This window comes from Perna viridis, chromosome 2 (assembly GCF_037379345.1).
Source record: "Perna viridis isolate PV_CMFRI_1.1 ecotype Kerala chromosome 2, ASM3737934v1, whole genome shotgun sequence".
NCBI classification, from domain to species: domain Eukaryota; kingdom Metazoa; phylum Mollusca; class Bivalvia; order Mytilida; family Mytilidae; genus Perna; species Perna viridis.
Window position 1 is genome coordinate 17815977 of NC_142446.1, and position 16665 is coordinate 17832641.

At 32.4% G+C, this 16665-nt stretch overlaps 1 protein-coding gene across 2 annotated transcripts in view; it reads left to right on the forward strand.

Annotated features, from left to right (window-relative positions):
* The first annotated feature begins 5107 nt into the window (after positions 1 to 5107).
* LOC148623880 (steroid hormone receptor ERR2-like) overlaps positions 5108 to 16665 on the forward strand; it is a 45683-nt gene continuing 34125 nt past the window's right edge. Inside the window, exons 1-3 of one of the 2 annotated variants that reach the window (XM_088566166.1) lie at positions 5108 to 5242; positions 14402 to 14466; positions 14775 to 14867. The gene's annotated coding sequence lies outside the window, so the exon portion shown is untranslated. Of the gene's footprint in view, positions 5243 to 5284; positions 5307 to 14401; positions 14467 to 14774; positions 14868 to 16665 lie in introns of those variants that run through there. The other variant, XM_088566167.1, reaches the window with a different exon arrangement.

Below are 16665 nucleotides of genomic sequence, written 5' to 3' on the forward strand. Positions count from 1 at the left end.
TGACATCACTCATTCATATTTAGCGGGGTATCGTCCAGCGCCATCTAGTGAGTTACCTAAATTTAACTCGCATCCAAAATCTAATCAAATCACTCGTAATAGAAACTCTTCGATATAACTTACAAAATGGCTACATACACATAACGTCATTTCTTTCGCTGAAAACTCTAAACAGAATCTACAGTTATCATTTTTGGTCATATTGAATCATTTGTGACATCTTAAAACTATCAGTTACTCGTTTCCGCAGACATTTTATGTCAAATCAATTTTCATTGGTGCTTCGCACCTGGAGAAGCAACTAATCGGAATTGGCTGGACGATACCCGCTAAATATGAAGGAGTGATGTCAGGGGTTTGAGGGAGCGAGAGTGGACTCAAAACCCTGACTTTGGAGGATGATAATATTACTAAATCAGGAATTTGTAATATTAGAAAATTAAGTTTTAATATTAGACAATGAATTTATAATATTAGAAAATGAATTTATAATATTAGAAAATGAATTTGTTATATTAGAAAATGAATTTGTTATATTAGAAAATAAGTGTTTTCTAATATGAAAAAATGATATTTTGATATTACAAATTCATTTTCTAATATTACAAATTAGATTTCTAATTTTAAAAAACGATTTTTTAATATAAGAAATTGATTTTCTAATATTAGAAAATGGATTAGTCGATTCAGTTGCGATTTTTTAATATTAGAAAGTCATTTTGTTATATTAAAAATGTGACTGATTTTCTAATATTACAAATTCATTTTCCAATATTACAAATTCATTTTCTAACATTACAAATTCAATTTGTAATGTTACAAAATGTGTGATACTTTATATTACTAAATCAGGAATTTGTAATATTAGAAAATGAATTTTTAATATTACAAAATGAATTTCTAATATTAAAAAATCTTTTCTAATATTAAAAAAAATGATTTTGTAATATTAAAAATTCATTTTCTAATATTACAAAATATTGATTTTTGCCCACTTTGGCATGCCATCGTTGGGAATTTTTCAGAGCCTTCTATGCTTACATTATCTTCCCTGTATCAATTTGGTCCGATGGAGCAGTGTAGCAGTTAGAGTCGTCACATTCTGAGACATGTTCAACATCACCAAATGGTAGTCAAATTTGCATTGAATACTTCGGATAACCGATATATCCTTCTTCAGCATAAAACTAACAAAGTTCAAGATCAAAACATTGATTCTGAAGCTGATTCACGCCGTGGGTGATTGTACCTTTATGAAAGGCTCACATAAGCAAATGATAAGGAATCTGAATGAGAACGGGGGTGTTTTTTTGTTTTTTGTTTTTTGTTTTGTTTTTTGTTTTAATCGAAAACTTGAAATGAATTAAATGTGGAAAACAATTAAGAAAAGTCATATACTGCTGTCATATGATTAAAATCATCTGTTACGATACGCTACATTGCCTTACGCTTCCTAATTTGACAGTTCTAACATCGTTGGGAATTTTTTAGACCTATAATCTTCCCTTTATCAATTTGACCCGATGGAACAGTAATGGCTATCGGATCGTCGAGTCGGATGACGATGCAACACAAACAAAAAATATATAAGTCTAAAGGATTGTACAACGATGCCGATAAAGATGTTTATACACAATAATAAAATATATAATGAGCAAAATTTTCAGTCAACTAATGACCTTCTTCAGTGCCTTAAATAAACTGAGGATGTATGAAAGTAAATGGTCTGTGAAAACAACTAACTACCTAAACAGGTAAATACCTGTGAAGTATATTTCATCCCTCACAAGCAGACTACGCAAACTGTCTGGCTGTCTGAAAGCAATCATAGGTGGTTCGGGAAAAACTTTGGATAATGTTGAGTTTCTCTCGATAGAGGCCCAGTGCTCACGAATGGTATTGTGCCTGTTTTTAAGGCAGGGGTGGTATGTTAGAACACAAGAGGTTCTTTTACATATTTTCTTTGACTTGTACTGTAACAGACTACTTCTTGGGATATTGTCAATTTTTTGGAGCCCTTCTTTGATGGTCTTGTATTTATATCCCCTTCTTCTTAAATTGTTCTTCAGTTGACCTAGACTTTTTTGAGGATTCGTCATTTGAACAAATGTGCCTTAGCCTAAGAGCTTGACTAAACGGTATAGGTCTCACTAACCACTTCTAACATTTCCATTACTTTACATGTTAAAAAAGTAATTTTCAAAGTCTCACTGTGAATTCCCAGGACAAAGGACATCTTAAAGTTGCATACCGTTGCGAAGCTTGGAAAAAAACGCTTTCAAAATCATTATGCTAATGGTACGATGATAGTAGAAATTCTTCACAAAATTTACTTGAATAAATAATACTGAAAATCCACATTTTTACCTGTTCTGCTACCTGACAGCATGGAGGCAAATTACTCACACATGTAAACAATATTCATACACTTTTGTAGTTAATTACATATATGATTTTAAAGTACACATTCTCAGCTTCATTTTGACTACTTTTAATCACAATACACACACATAATGCACTTACAATGCATATGTCTAGGTTCAGTGTGTTTTTGGTACTACATAGGGAAGGGGGGGGGGTGGCCATTTAACCCGGAAGTGGTTAATGAGACCATACTCTTAGTCTTGGATGTCAGCTCTTAGGTATAAGATGTTGATGTGCGTCAGTCGGTTTGCAGTTTAGGTCCGTGGAGAGCTCACCCCGATAAGGTGCTGGAGGTATTTTGTATTTTGATCCATATATCGCTGGCCGGGTCATATATATACTAGTTTGATTCGAATAACAGTAATCAAGGGAACCAAGGTTCTAACGAAAATCAAAAGAATGTAATTCAGCGACAAAGGCCAGACATGGAAAACAGACCCACACAACAAAGAACATATAATGATTAAAATAATACATACCATGTATCAAAACAAATGAGCAACTCTGACTTCAGTAAAAACTGGGAGCATGCACCAGGTGCACAAGTAGGGTAAGCATCTTCTGCTTTTCTAGAAACACCCACCGAGTTGCTCATAAAAAGTCAAGTACAGGGAAGCCGAAAGAGGAAAGGAAAACTATGATATGCTGAACATATCAGTTCTTATGCTGTTGATGTATATACCGTAACGATCCACGAGTTCATAATGACGACCATAAAATTTCCGAGTGATGACTTAAATCTTGTAGCAACATAACCCTGTTCCAGAAACCTAATTGTAAGATGTACTAGCACATAACAAAAAAAAATATCTGCATAGTTACGGCAAGCTCAGGCATAACATATGAGAGTGATACGTACAATTTGGCCAATAGTTTTCCTTTTTTATCGATCTTTAAGTGTTGGTCAAGATATGAGGCTGACTTCGCAATGTCTGTAGTATCCTTCATCCCAAGTTCTTTAGGATAGATGCGATGTATAGAATCCTCGAAACTAGTATTGTTTAACCATAATACGTCATCTATACTGAGATTAAAGGATCTAGCTAAGCAATGCTCTTGACAGTTTGATGAAAAACGCGTCAACACCAATGGACAAATATGTTGTCGATAAAAAATTTCAGCATTATGAAGACATCTTCGGTACATTTGGAAGATGATTTGGAATCGTTTTTTACGATAGTATGAGGAATCTCTGCCAAGAACTACATATTTTTATCTAGGTTTACCCCATTTTTCAGACTAACAACGATGTATAATGTTTTGAGTCGGGAATTTTAACTGAGTATGGGTAGGAATAGAAGTATAAAATGTTGAAAAATCATAGGTTTTAATGCTATTGAATTCTGATAATAATCTTGAATTGAGGGTTGAAAACACGTCCACCACACTGGACAAATATGTCGTTGATTAAAAATTCCAGCATTTTGTAAGCATCTTCCTCTGTATATTTGGAAGATGATTTGGAATTATTTCTTACAAAGTATGAGGCATCTCTACCAAGAACTATATATTTGTATCTAGGTGTACCATCTTTGTTGGAAAAAATCAACAGAGGAAGATGTTTACAAAATGCTGGAATTTTTAATCGACAACATATTTGTCCAGTGTGGTGGACGTGTTTTTTAACAAACGGTCGGCATTCCAATGGGAACAAATCGTGCCCCTTTACTAGCTGACCTATTCCTTCACTCTTACGAAGCTGACTTTATTGCTGATTTGATCAGAAAGAAAGAATATTGTTTAGCTAGATCCTTCAATCTCAGTTTCCGCTATATAGATGACGTGTTATCTTTAAACAATCCTAATTTCGGGGATTTGATACATCGCATCTACCCAAAAGAACTTGAGATGAAGGATACTACAGACACTGCGAAGTCAGCCTCATATCCTGACCTACACTTAGAAATCGATGGTAAAGGAAAACTATTGACCAAACTTTACGACAAACGTGATGACTTTTCATTCAGAATTGTCAACTTGCCTTTCATCTGTGGCAACATCCCTTCGGCTCCTGCGTATGGAGTGTTCATATCACAACTCATACGTTATGCCAGAGCTTGCCGAAACTACGCAGACTTTTTGTATCGCGCTAGAACTCTAACAAATAGGCTTCTGGAACAGGGTTATGTTGCTACAAGATTGAAGTCATCACTACAGAAGTTTTATGGTCGTCATCATGAACTCGTGGATCGTTATGGTGTATCCATCAGCACCATGAAAACTGATTTATTCAACGGGTCATAGTTTTCCTTTCCTCGTTTGTCTACCCCGGACTTGACTTTTTATGAGCAACTCGGCGGGTGTTTCTAGAAAAGCAGAAGATGCTTACCCTACCGGTGCACCTGGTCCATGCTCCCAGTTTTTAGTGGAGTCCGAGTTGCTCATTTACTTTTGTTACTTTGTATGCGTGATTTTAGTTACTTTATGTTCTTTGTTGTGTATGTCTGTTTTCCATGTCTGGTCTTTGTCCCTGGATTACATTCTTTTGATTACCGCTATAACCTTGGTTCCCTTGATTACCCGTCCTCTCCCCAAATTGTTTAGGTTAATATATTAACATATTCTTCGAAACAATTCTTCTGGTCGTTATTTTCGAACGAAAATGATAATAATAAAAATTGTCAGGTTGCTCCTGTAGTATCGGTGAAAAAAAAATCGATATTCATCCACTACTCGTTACTATTCCACGTGTTTGGTGTGTGAAATACCCGGAAGTTATTTTACACATGCGCGTGGCCTTTCAACTCAAGTCAATAATCAACGTGGTTCGTTTGAGCGCATGTTGCAAGTGTAACTGGAAACATTAATGAATGAAAAGGTAATTTAAACCTAATTTTTGTTCTGTTTGTAACATTTTAGTGAGAAAGCTCGAAACAAAAAATGTAAGTACTTGCTTTTGTTTTTCTAGAGTAAAAATTCTTCAAAATGTCCATGTATTTTTATGTTTAAGGTCAACCCGTTAACTGGCAATTATTTTGTATGAATATATTTTATTGCAGCGATTGGAGCTCACAATTTCTTTTACAAAAAGCCGTGTTTGCATCATTGCGCGTTCGTACGTCACTTGTGCAAATCCTGATAGGGTCAAGGTCGCCAATTACGTTAGTCTAAGGTTAGGAGGTGTGTTCATTGCAACCAATGATAAATGCTAGGATATTTCGAAATATCACCAGTTATTTTTAGTGACAGTTATTTCAAAGTTTTTTTTTTGTATCCGTGTTATGAATGATGACATAATCCTATTTATTTCAATATCTAACGAAGAAATACTGACAATTTTCGATCACCTAACAGCAGCTATTTTTATAATATCGTAATTTTGCATTGCTTGAAGTTTTTTTTTTTTGAAGGAATAACTTAAAGTATTAGACTAGTTGAATAAAATCACTGATGTATTCTTTTGTGTATTGATCTTGCTTAAGTATTCATATGTATTAATTACTTCAACTTATATTTTCTGTTTGTCTGCATGATATATGTATATATAATTGTTTGTATTGTCATTTTATCTCTTGTAAGAGGAAATAAAGTTATGAATGATAGGTTGAGAATAATATCTGAAATTAGGGTTAACTAATTAAGTCCTAAAACTAATTTAGGTAGCCAAAAGGACTACCAATTAAAAATTTTATACTAGTCCTCTCTAAAATTAGGTAAGCACAGGACTGATGGACTACTGTTAGTGTTGAGCCCTGTATTTGAAGTATTTTTATTATTCTGGTATGTGAATAGTTTTGGGCTTTGAATATTGCATTATACTTAGGTCCATAACTTTTGAAAAAAAATGAAAGTAAATATATACTTCCTTTGCAAAAGTTATGTAAAATTACACAAACATTCCCTTTTGTTTTCAGTATTTCATATTTAGAAAAAAAAATTATAATAGATAAATGAAGACCATAGAAGGGTAGTACCCCAAATGGGTTAAGCCAGATTTATGGTATTTTTCCCAACCTGTTACTGCTGTTTGATTTCGATCACCCTGGAGTAGTTCAGATAAACAGACACTGAGGCTTTAAACAGACATTACTGTATAACATCAGTTGTAGAAATTTTTATAGCATTATGAATTTGACGTTGCATCAATTTGTTTGCAATTACAATGCATTTGCAGTCAACATGCTTGATATGTAAAAAAGTGTCTGGTTAATATCAAGATATCTTTATGAAAAGCAGTCTTTTAATTCATTTAGTGTGAGTGTCTCCTTGTAATTCATTGAAGACCAATGGGTATCTTTGGGCTGACATTTTCATCCTGATGGGGTTGTTGTGTTTTTGACATGTTCAAGATACACTGTACCTACTGTTTTCTCGTAATGTACTATAATTTATAAAGATTTTTTTTCTGAATTTACTGTACATTGTATGTATTTATAAATTTAAATTTTTAAGGATCGAGAAAGATAGAGAAATAACAAGATTACAAAAACAAATTAAATACTCATCTACAATGTAAATCCTACTCCTTTAGATCATACTTGCCAACTTTTGTAAATCCGCATGGGGTATTCAACTTTTGTTCAGACATTTTTGACATTTTCGGGATATATTTTACAAACTGTATGGGTTTGACTGTAGTAATGTATGACTAAGACAACTACTATAACATTAAAGGGCCTTTTCAGTTGAACAGCATGTACTATAATAGATTGAAGTTTGTAAGCCCCCCCTTTTTTTGTGGCGTATTCCTCTAAACCTAATTCATTCAGAATTCTGAATTAATTCAGAAAGAAATGAGAAAACTTCTATTTACATTCAAATGTATTTCTACTATTTTAGAATATATTTAGTACATCTTTAATCCTTCCATTAATGTGAATTAAATGGGGAGTTAGTGTTCAGTTTCGAACTTAAAGGATTAGAAGGGTCCTAACGTTGAGAATGTAACAAAATGTTACATGTAATAACTTGGGTAACTTTTTCTTTTCATTAAATGTATACCATGAGGTACAGTATATGAGGAAATGTAACTTATAATCAAGAATGTTGCTACCAAATTTCCAAAATCATCACTATTTAAAAGGAATACTATATTATTATAGTATTTCTTTTAACTATTGCAAACATAACTTATAGGATAAAATACTGGTCTCAGTATCGTATTAATTTTCCCATAGACTTCTATAGTGAAGTGCATATTTTTAGGATTTTTAAAAAAATATGTAAATTGATTCAATAAAACTTTCACTTATGTAGCATTTCTAAGGACATGTGAAAAAATAATTTCCCGCAAAGAAAATAGGGTGAGTCCACGAAGATTGGACAGAAAAGTTGTCTTGAACTATAAATAGCCATTTTCCCTACTTTCACTTTCGTTTTGCACTCACCAAACCGACCTTTTCAGTGGAACATTTTTATGATATTATGTTAGATTTTCTTTTAAAAAAGTTCTTCATCTTACAGTGTGATGTTTGCTCTATTTTTTAAGTCATTGTTCATGTCTTTTGACAAAACATTAGTTTGTAGAGAGGCAAAAAGAAAATGCACTATATTTTTATGGCATCCATGTTTTGACGTACACCCGCTCAGGGATATGCAATACGATACTGGTACCTATTACTAATAAACATTTCAATATAATCCTAAAAGTTGTTGTTTTTCTGCTAGAGTATTCATTTCCATACTGAAAATTCAGAATATCATTGCCCTGCTACAAACATGAGTTTTCTATTAAAATTCTTATATAGGTACCCTATTCCAGGCATAAGACTAATATCTCAATGTTAGCCAGAAAATATTACTTTTGATAAAAAGCTGCTGCATTAATCAAACTAAGCAACTTTGTGGTTTATTCTGACATGGTAGATACATGAGCTGTACTATGAGTTCCAAATCATTATTTAATCCCCACTTGTGAGTTCCATATATGGAAATATTAATATCCGAACCTCCTTTTTTGTCTTTAACTCAAGGGAGCCTCTTGTTTAAAGTAAAGTATGATGACCGGTACAACCAACTGTTTTAAACTATAGATATGGTCATTTCAATTATAATAAATCCAGAAAAAATTATACCAATATTATAGTTTTAAAAAAATATAGCTTTTCATATGCAGAAAATACAGATTTTAAGCCATCTTGGTACCCCAGGCAGATACAAATGGACCTCAATGTGACAGGGAAAAGACTTTTTCTTTAAAACAGATAGCTATGATGCAAGAAATATAGTTTACTGGTATAAATATTATAATAACAATTGTCTGCTTTAGATACTTTTTGAAAAAATTCAGTTTTTATATGAAAAAAACACCATTATTTTTCTTGCCGCATTAGAATCTGTCCATTTGAACCACTAAAAAAAGTCCACTAAAAAATTGGCTGATGACTTTTGTGACATTTCTGTGTTTAAATCAACCACACAGTTATATGGCAACTCATTTTAGCTATTTATTTGAAAGAAAAACAAAAAATAAAAAAAATATTCATTTTTTCATATATAAGAGGCAATGTATGGAAAATGACTATTTTCAAGTCCTAACCACATACTTAAAATGTGTTGTAACTTGAAAACTATCCTTTATGCAGGAGTATTACTTGCTTTAGGTTACCTGAATATAGATATGCTCATCATAAATAGTCAAGATAATAATTTTATTGAACTGATATCCTACAAATTCATGAAAACAAAATGCATTTCCAAATTTGGTAAAGATTAACCATAAATGCAAAAAACCTGAGCTACCATAAAAAATCAGGTTCAAAAGTTGGCTAATTCATCTTAAAAGTGTTACCTGTATTGGGGTACTACTTTTTCAGCTGGTAAAGACCACTTGCTGAATATCCAACTTTACTTGAAAAACTGGCTTACTAGGTCTCAGTATCGTATTAATTTTCCCATAGACTTCTATAGTGAAGTGCATATTTTTAGGATTTTTTAAAAAATATGTAAATTGATTCAATAAAACTTTCACTTATGTAGCATTTCTAAGGACATGTGAAAAAATAATTTCCCGCAAAGAAAATAGGGTGAGTCCACGAAGATTGGACAGAAAAGTTGTCTTGAACTATAAATAGCCATTTTCCCTACTTTCACTTTCGTTTGGCACTCACCAAACCGACCTTTTCAGTGGAACATTTTTATGATATTATGTTAGATTTTCTTTTAAAAAAGTTCTTCATCTTACAGTGTGATGTTTGCTCTATTTTTTAAGTCATTGTTCATGTCTTTTGACAAAACATTAGTTTGTAGAGAGGCAAAAAGAAAATGCACTATATTTTTATGGCATCCATGTTTTGACGTACACCCGCTCAGGGATATGCAATACGATACTGGTACCTACTGCACTGTTGAAATAACAGGAAATGTGAAGACTGCAAGGGAGTTAACTCATTTTGCATAAACAATTTTATATTTTATGCGTGGTTCAACAAACTTTGACATTATTGGTCAAGTTAATTGTGGAGTAGAAATTAATCTTTAGAAAATGATTGGCTGTTCATAACATAGTGGTAGATCCAATCCAGATTCATTTTCTAATTGTCAAGCCCTGATCAGCTGATTGCTTCTCTGAGATTGATTACCTGTCACTAAAGGTAACCATGCCTGTTTAGACACCAGTTATCACCTTTTGTCAGATTTACGACTTTTCAATGCAAAGAAATGAGATTGAAACACGAATTTAGGGGTTTGGATTCAGAGTTTTGACCAAATCGGTTTCTAGGACAATTTTGACCTGAAAAATCGTGTTAGCAGGACAAATGGTCAAAATCATGAAAACATGATTAAATCTTGTAAGTTGGCATGTATGCTTTAGATCTTTGTTGAAAATATGAGAACAGGTCACCATAACCAGTTAAGAGCATTTAGAAATGCATTTTTTAGGGAATAACAAATTTATAAATAGAAAGGGAGTATGTAAGTTAAGGTAAAAACACTTGGATAGAATAAAAATATTAAACTGCAGGGTTAGACACTAGCGGTGGTCTGGTAGTCCTGTGCCTACATATACATTTTATCGTATTTTAGAGAGGACTACCATGATGTTTTTATTGGTAGTCCTACAAACAGGACCACGAAATAGTTTTAAGGTCCACCTAACTTATCTATCAGAAAGTTCTGTGGGCTACCTAGCAAGAAAAGTGAGTGTCAAACCCTGTTTTACCTCTTTAATCCTTTAATTTTTGCTGGTATGGACGTAAGTAACTCTGCTGCATTAATACAGTATTTTCAAATATATGCAAATAAGGGGAAGTAATTTGGCATGTTCTGTTCATGCATGTTTTTTTTTTATTATGCCCCCATGACAAACTGTTTGGGGGCATATTAATTTACCCCTGTCTGTCCGTTCGCCCGTCTGTCCAGATTACACGACTATTGCTTGTCCGGCTATCTCCTCGTACAGTTTTTGAACTACATCTAAAATATTTTACAGGATATTTCTACACATGATGAACGTGTGCGTTGCCGAAGGATTTTGATTTTCGTGAAATATTAAGGAAATTGGGGATACATGTAGTTACACAGCCATTTTACTCAGAAATAGGGCTATATGGCTTGTATGGCTATCTCTTCCTGTAGTTTTTGAATTACATCTAAAATATTTTTTGCAGGGTGTTTTTACACATAATGATGGTGTGCAAGGTCATAGGATCTTGATTTTTCATGAAATATTACAGAAATTGGTCAAAGTTGGACAGTCATTTTCATCAGAAATAGGACTATATGGCTTGTATGGCTATCTCCTTATCTAAAATATTTTTGTAGGATGTTTCTACACATAATGATGGTGTGCAAGGTCATAGGATCTTGATTTTCATAAAAGTTGGAATATTACGGAACTGGGTGATAATTAGACTTGGTAATTTTTGTCAGACATATATCCCCAGCAACAAAGTTAGGAAATTGTTATAAGGGGTATTAACATTTTTTATGTGTCCGTTAGTCCGTCCATCGGTCCTCTTTTTCTCATTGCAACTAGTCTTGATACTACCAAACAGAATTTCATGACACTATGTGGTCAGGATACAATATATAGATATGCATATGTTTAGGAATTTCTGATCTCCCAAATTGATCCTCAAATTATTTGAGTTACTGTACTGGAACAGTTTGTCAATGCAAGTCTTAGATGGATTAAGCTGAACCAACAGACCATGAGTATCACAATTTTTGGAAGGATTTCTGAATCTGCAAGCCTTGTCTTCATACTAAAATAAACATGTTCCTAATTTGGCAAATCTAGTGAGTTATTACTAACAAATTAGGTGGGGCTCCTATGATAAACAGGTCTTCTAGTTCATGATCAATTTCACATGCTGATTGAAAACACATGCAAAGACTGTATATTGTGAAGAAATATTTTTTTATTAGACTTCTGAATTTCAAAAAGCATTAGATAAAGAAATTTATAGGATCATGTCATCAATATTATCACCAATACAATAATAGTTAAGTTAGCTTGTTGATATTGCAATGACAGTCAAATATTTCCACCTTTTAAATATCACTGATGATTAAATTCTTAGTGGTGTATCATCATTGCCAACAACTTGTGGAATAGGTATAAGCACTCTTACGACCCAGCCTCTTCTTGTTTCAGAGTTGTATACATGTATTTACTCCTTATTGTAGAACTTTACTGGTTTTATAAGAGAGAAGGTGTTATTTGCATGTAGGTTTCAGCATGGCTGACATTGTTCCCAAATCCTTCTTTATTACTGAATTATCATGAAACTTTGCCATTTCCACGCCGTGCTAAATAATGCAACTATGATTTGTACATGTTGTCAGCAATTTTGGTTCCCACAAATTCTAGGAAAGTTTATATGGCTTATAGCCAATTGTCAGCCTACTGATAGACATACATGTAACCTTGTGTGTAACTCTGCCTATAATCATTGCTAGATTAACTTTATATACAGATAGTGATTTTGATAGATCTTATATTCAGATATCAATTACCAATTTTGTCAGGAATACTGGTTTCAACTATTTTTCTGATGCAGTCGATATAGTTTCGCTTTTTACCCTTTGACCTTAAGGACGTTCCTCGATGGCAACACAAGTCACCTGATCGCAGTTCTGTTTCCCGATTGGCCAAATACTGATAACTTAGTGGTGTTTGAAAAACTGTATTGAAAATTTGAAATTACTTTTGAAAAAACTGTATCGAAAATTTGAAATTGCATGCAATGTGTTATTTTCTTGAAAGAAATGTAGAAACTCGGAAGTGAAAAGAACAAAATTTCACTGCATCGGCTATCTTTTTTTAAAGATAGTACTTGTTTATAAATGATAGCATCTGATATAATGTTACATGTTACATCCTAGGATTAACTTGGTGGGTATTTCTAGAAAAGCAGAGGAAGCTTACCCTACCGCTAGACCTGGTCAATGCTCCCAGTTTTTGGTGGAGTATGAGTAGCTCCTTTCTTTTTGGTTTTTTGTACATGTTATTTTGGTTTTTCATGTTCTTTGTTAAGTGTGTCTGTATTCCCTGTCTGGTCTTTATCCTTCTTACTGGATTCAATCACTATATTGGGATTTGCATATTGTCAGGAATTTCAGTTTCAACAAGTGTTGCAAAAGATACATAATTTTTCATCCCGGTGGGGTTGTTATCTCTGACATATTCACCATATACATTCTCGTTGTATGACTACAGACTTAAGAATGAATACATACATGTACACATAAATTTAATATGCTGCAGTGGTAATTGTATTAAAAAACGATATTAGTTCAGTTGCTAATGTCTCAGTTGGCTGAAAAATGAAATTACATTGTACATCTACATGTATTACTTAGTGTCCTTTTAGTAATATTGAATTTTGCTGAAATAAATAAATAGCACAAATGTAATGTTAGCATGTTGTGTTCTTTGCTGTTAATTTTTCCATGGTAAGATGATAAGTATGTGCCTTTGTTTTTTAGTATTTGATTAATTTGAATGATGATACTTGTGAAACAAAGGAATTACCAAACCTTGAAACCTGTGTTTCAGACAGTTACAATTAACTTGGTACTGTTCTGTACTTCTGATTACCTGTGACAAGTTAGAGTTAAATATTGAATCAAACATGGCTATTTAAAAGATGCATTAAATGATAGTGTCCAATGAGACATGTGTATGAACATGTGATACAGACATGATTTTGTGTTAAATGAGGGAAAAGTGTCCAACTCTTACTGTCAATAATCTGTAGACCTTGACATTGCTGGTAGGTCAAATGGACATGTTGACCAACATTGCTTTTATTTATATGCAGATTTTGACAGCCCTGGGACAGTTTGTTATAACTTATACTGGTAGATAATTTGGTGTGATTTTCTGTAACATCTGATTGCTGGACTTAATTTCGGACACAATTGACTCTACCCATTTCTTTTCATTTATGTTAATATGATATGAAAGCTTATGTCCTTATTTAATTGGGGTTATTTTCACAATGTTTATAGTCCAGTATATACAGTTTTGTACAGAAGTATTTCTGTTTATGATTTATGTTGTTGGTTATATGTACCTTCAACTGTCCAACTCTAGTGGAGTTAAATAAACTTGAGTTGTATTTTTTTGCAATTGTCATGAGATCTCTGGGTCATAGAAGTTTCTGATAAGTCTTTTTAAATTTAATATTCAATTTTTCTTTTAGAAGCAATTATAACCTTAAACTGTTTGAAAAAGATTTTTCTTCATTTAAGTTCTTTAAAGCCACGTTTAATATTGATCATTTAATCAAGAACCTATCATATCAATCTTTCTTTGTATCACACTACCAGTATTGATTTATGGAATAGTTCTGAACAGAGACCTTGACCAAGTCTTTACAAGTTTCTACTATCGTCTCCATATTGTACCAACCAATAGAAATCTAGATGATAACCCATGTGAAGAAATGAACTGTAGTTGTAACATAAGGTTAATCCATATGAATAGAGATTATAGAAGATAAATATACATAAGTCTACCTACCTTAATACAGCTTAGATTTTATATATGCCTTTGTTAATAAAAACATTTCAAAAAATTCTTTAATAGGTTTAGCCAATAAACTAATCCCAGCTTTACATGATGATGGTAAAATTCTGACAAAGATTATAAAGGTTTGTATTAGTTATAAAATTTACCAATTTCTTGTTGTTTAATTTGTGTGCATTTTTAGGGTTTAGAAAGATAGCCTTTACATTGTACACCTGAAAAAAAACCAACTTTTTTTCCATCAGTGACTTTAATTTTAAACCGATCATCTATGATATCCTTGAGGGTATGTCTAATGTTTTAATATAATGTTTACTTGGTAAAGTATCATGGAAATCCTTTTTGTTTGTACTATGTAACATTTTAAAAGGAAACTGTTCGAGTGTGATCCATCAAACTAATTATATTATTTACATTTTTTCATATATTACAGAGCCACAGTTAACCAACACAATAAACAACATAATCAGCAATAATTATTTGCTAGAAGGAACAGTCTACTTATAGCATATAGCCTGTCATTGAAGTAAGTTATTGTGCCTTATCTGTATTGATAAAATATTGGAACATTTTTAGTGGACCACTTGAAGAAAATCATAATTACTCTATAAATGTCAGTTTAAAGGGTTGAAGATCCAAGACCAATGTACAAACAATTAGCATGAAATTTCAGAGTTCCTTGATTAGATTGAGAGTCCCTCAAACCACCACTAATTAGAACCCCTGACACATTGACACCAACTGATACATGTACCGCTGTGACATCTATGGCAACACCGCCTGCACAAAGTCCAGCAATATATAAATATATATATAATGGAAGGTTAAGCATCATATGAAGATGTGCATAAAATAATATAATATCAATTACTCTAAAGGGAGTTGACCCAACTTCAGGGATTTTAAGTCTGTTGGAAAGAAGGGAGATATTCTGTTGTGAGCTTATTATGGTATTTCTTGTTAAGATTTGGATTGAAACTTATGTTTATTTCATGTTGAAACGAAGCAAATGCATATAGTTGTGATTTGAAATACTCTTGATACTTGCCAAGGTTGACTATTCTATACCCTAATCATTTATGTCTGTATTTAAATTGACTTGCGTCATTGGACTAAATTCTCTATTACTGTAGGGAAAATGACTAGAATATTCCTTATAAGCCATTTAATAATCTTCGAGGGAAAGAAAAAGATACTCTAAATAGTTTGTAAGCTTACTTAAATGCTCTTTTCTTTATTCATTTTAGTATAATGAACAGTTATTGAAAAGCATGAAATTATTCTTGTCATTGAATGTATTATTTTGATTATGAATGAATCACGTGTTTCACATAAAAATGATAAATACATATACATGTATAAAATGCTGAGTATATTTTTATTCGATTGTTGGATAAAGGTATTTTATACAATCAAGTTAAATCTTGTTTTGGAAATTCTAACTTAACTTCTTTACCAATATTATGTAATAATAAAACTTCTTTTATTTATTAAACTATTATTGTGCTTCATGTTCGTAAGGAAAGATTTTTACAAAGGGAGATAATCCAACCTAAGGTTTTACATGTCTCATTTATTAAGCTTATGCCTGACTTTAAGGACTGTTCCCAGGGCTCAAACTACTGGAGAAAAACAGGGAGAAGGAACTTCAATTTCAGAGAGACACTAGGAAGAAGTGAATGCATTCATGCCTCATTTTCTTATGCTTTTTAAAAATATATGTGTTATATGTTACTTACATGCACACAATAAAAGCATTTTCATATATTCATTTTCTTTATTGAGATATATGTTACTTTTTCTTTAAGCTACATATAATGGTTTCTTGTTCAAAATATCCAGTCTCTTGATATAAGTTGACCAAGAGTATCAATAATCATGTTAAAAATTTATTACTGACAAATCAAGACTGAAACTTTATTGACACATATTGTAGTGGTCAGTACAAACTTGTCTCAAGCTTAAGAAATGTTCTGTTGAAATGGAGAATTTACTGTTCTGTTATGAAACATGAATATCAAAAGAAACGCTTTGGGTTTTCTACTGAATTATCATTTGAGATCAGTTTAACCTATACTATAAATCTAAAGCCCGCACAACAAATTTGCACATTTTGTAATGAATTGTGAACAGTAAAACATGAATTATCGTAAGCTGAATTGAAGAATGTTTATTTAGTATACTGTCTTAGAAGTTCTATTTAAAACGCTGATTAAAATACTTGCTGGTAACTGATAATTCAATAGATTTCGAAAATGTTTACAATTTGTTTTCTTGAACAGGTGACGTTTTTGTTTGAAATTGTTATTGGAAGAGAAATAACT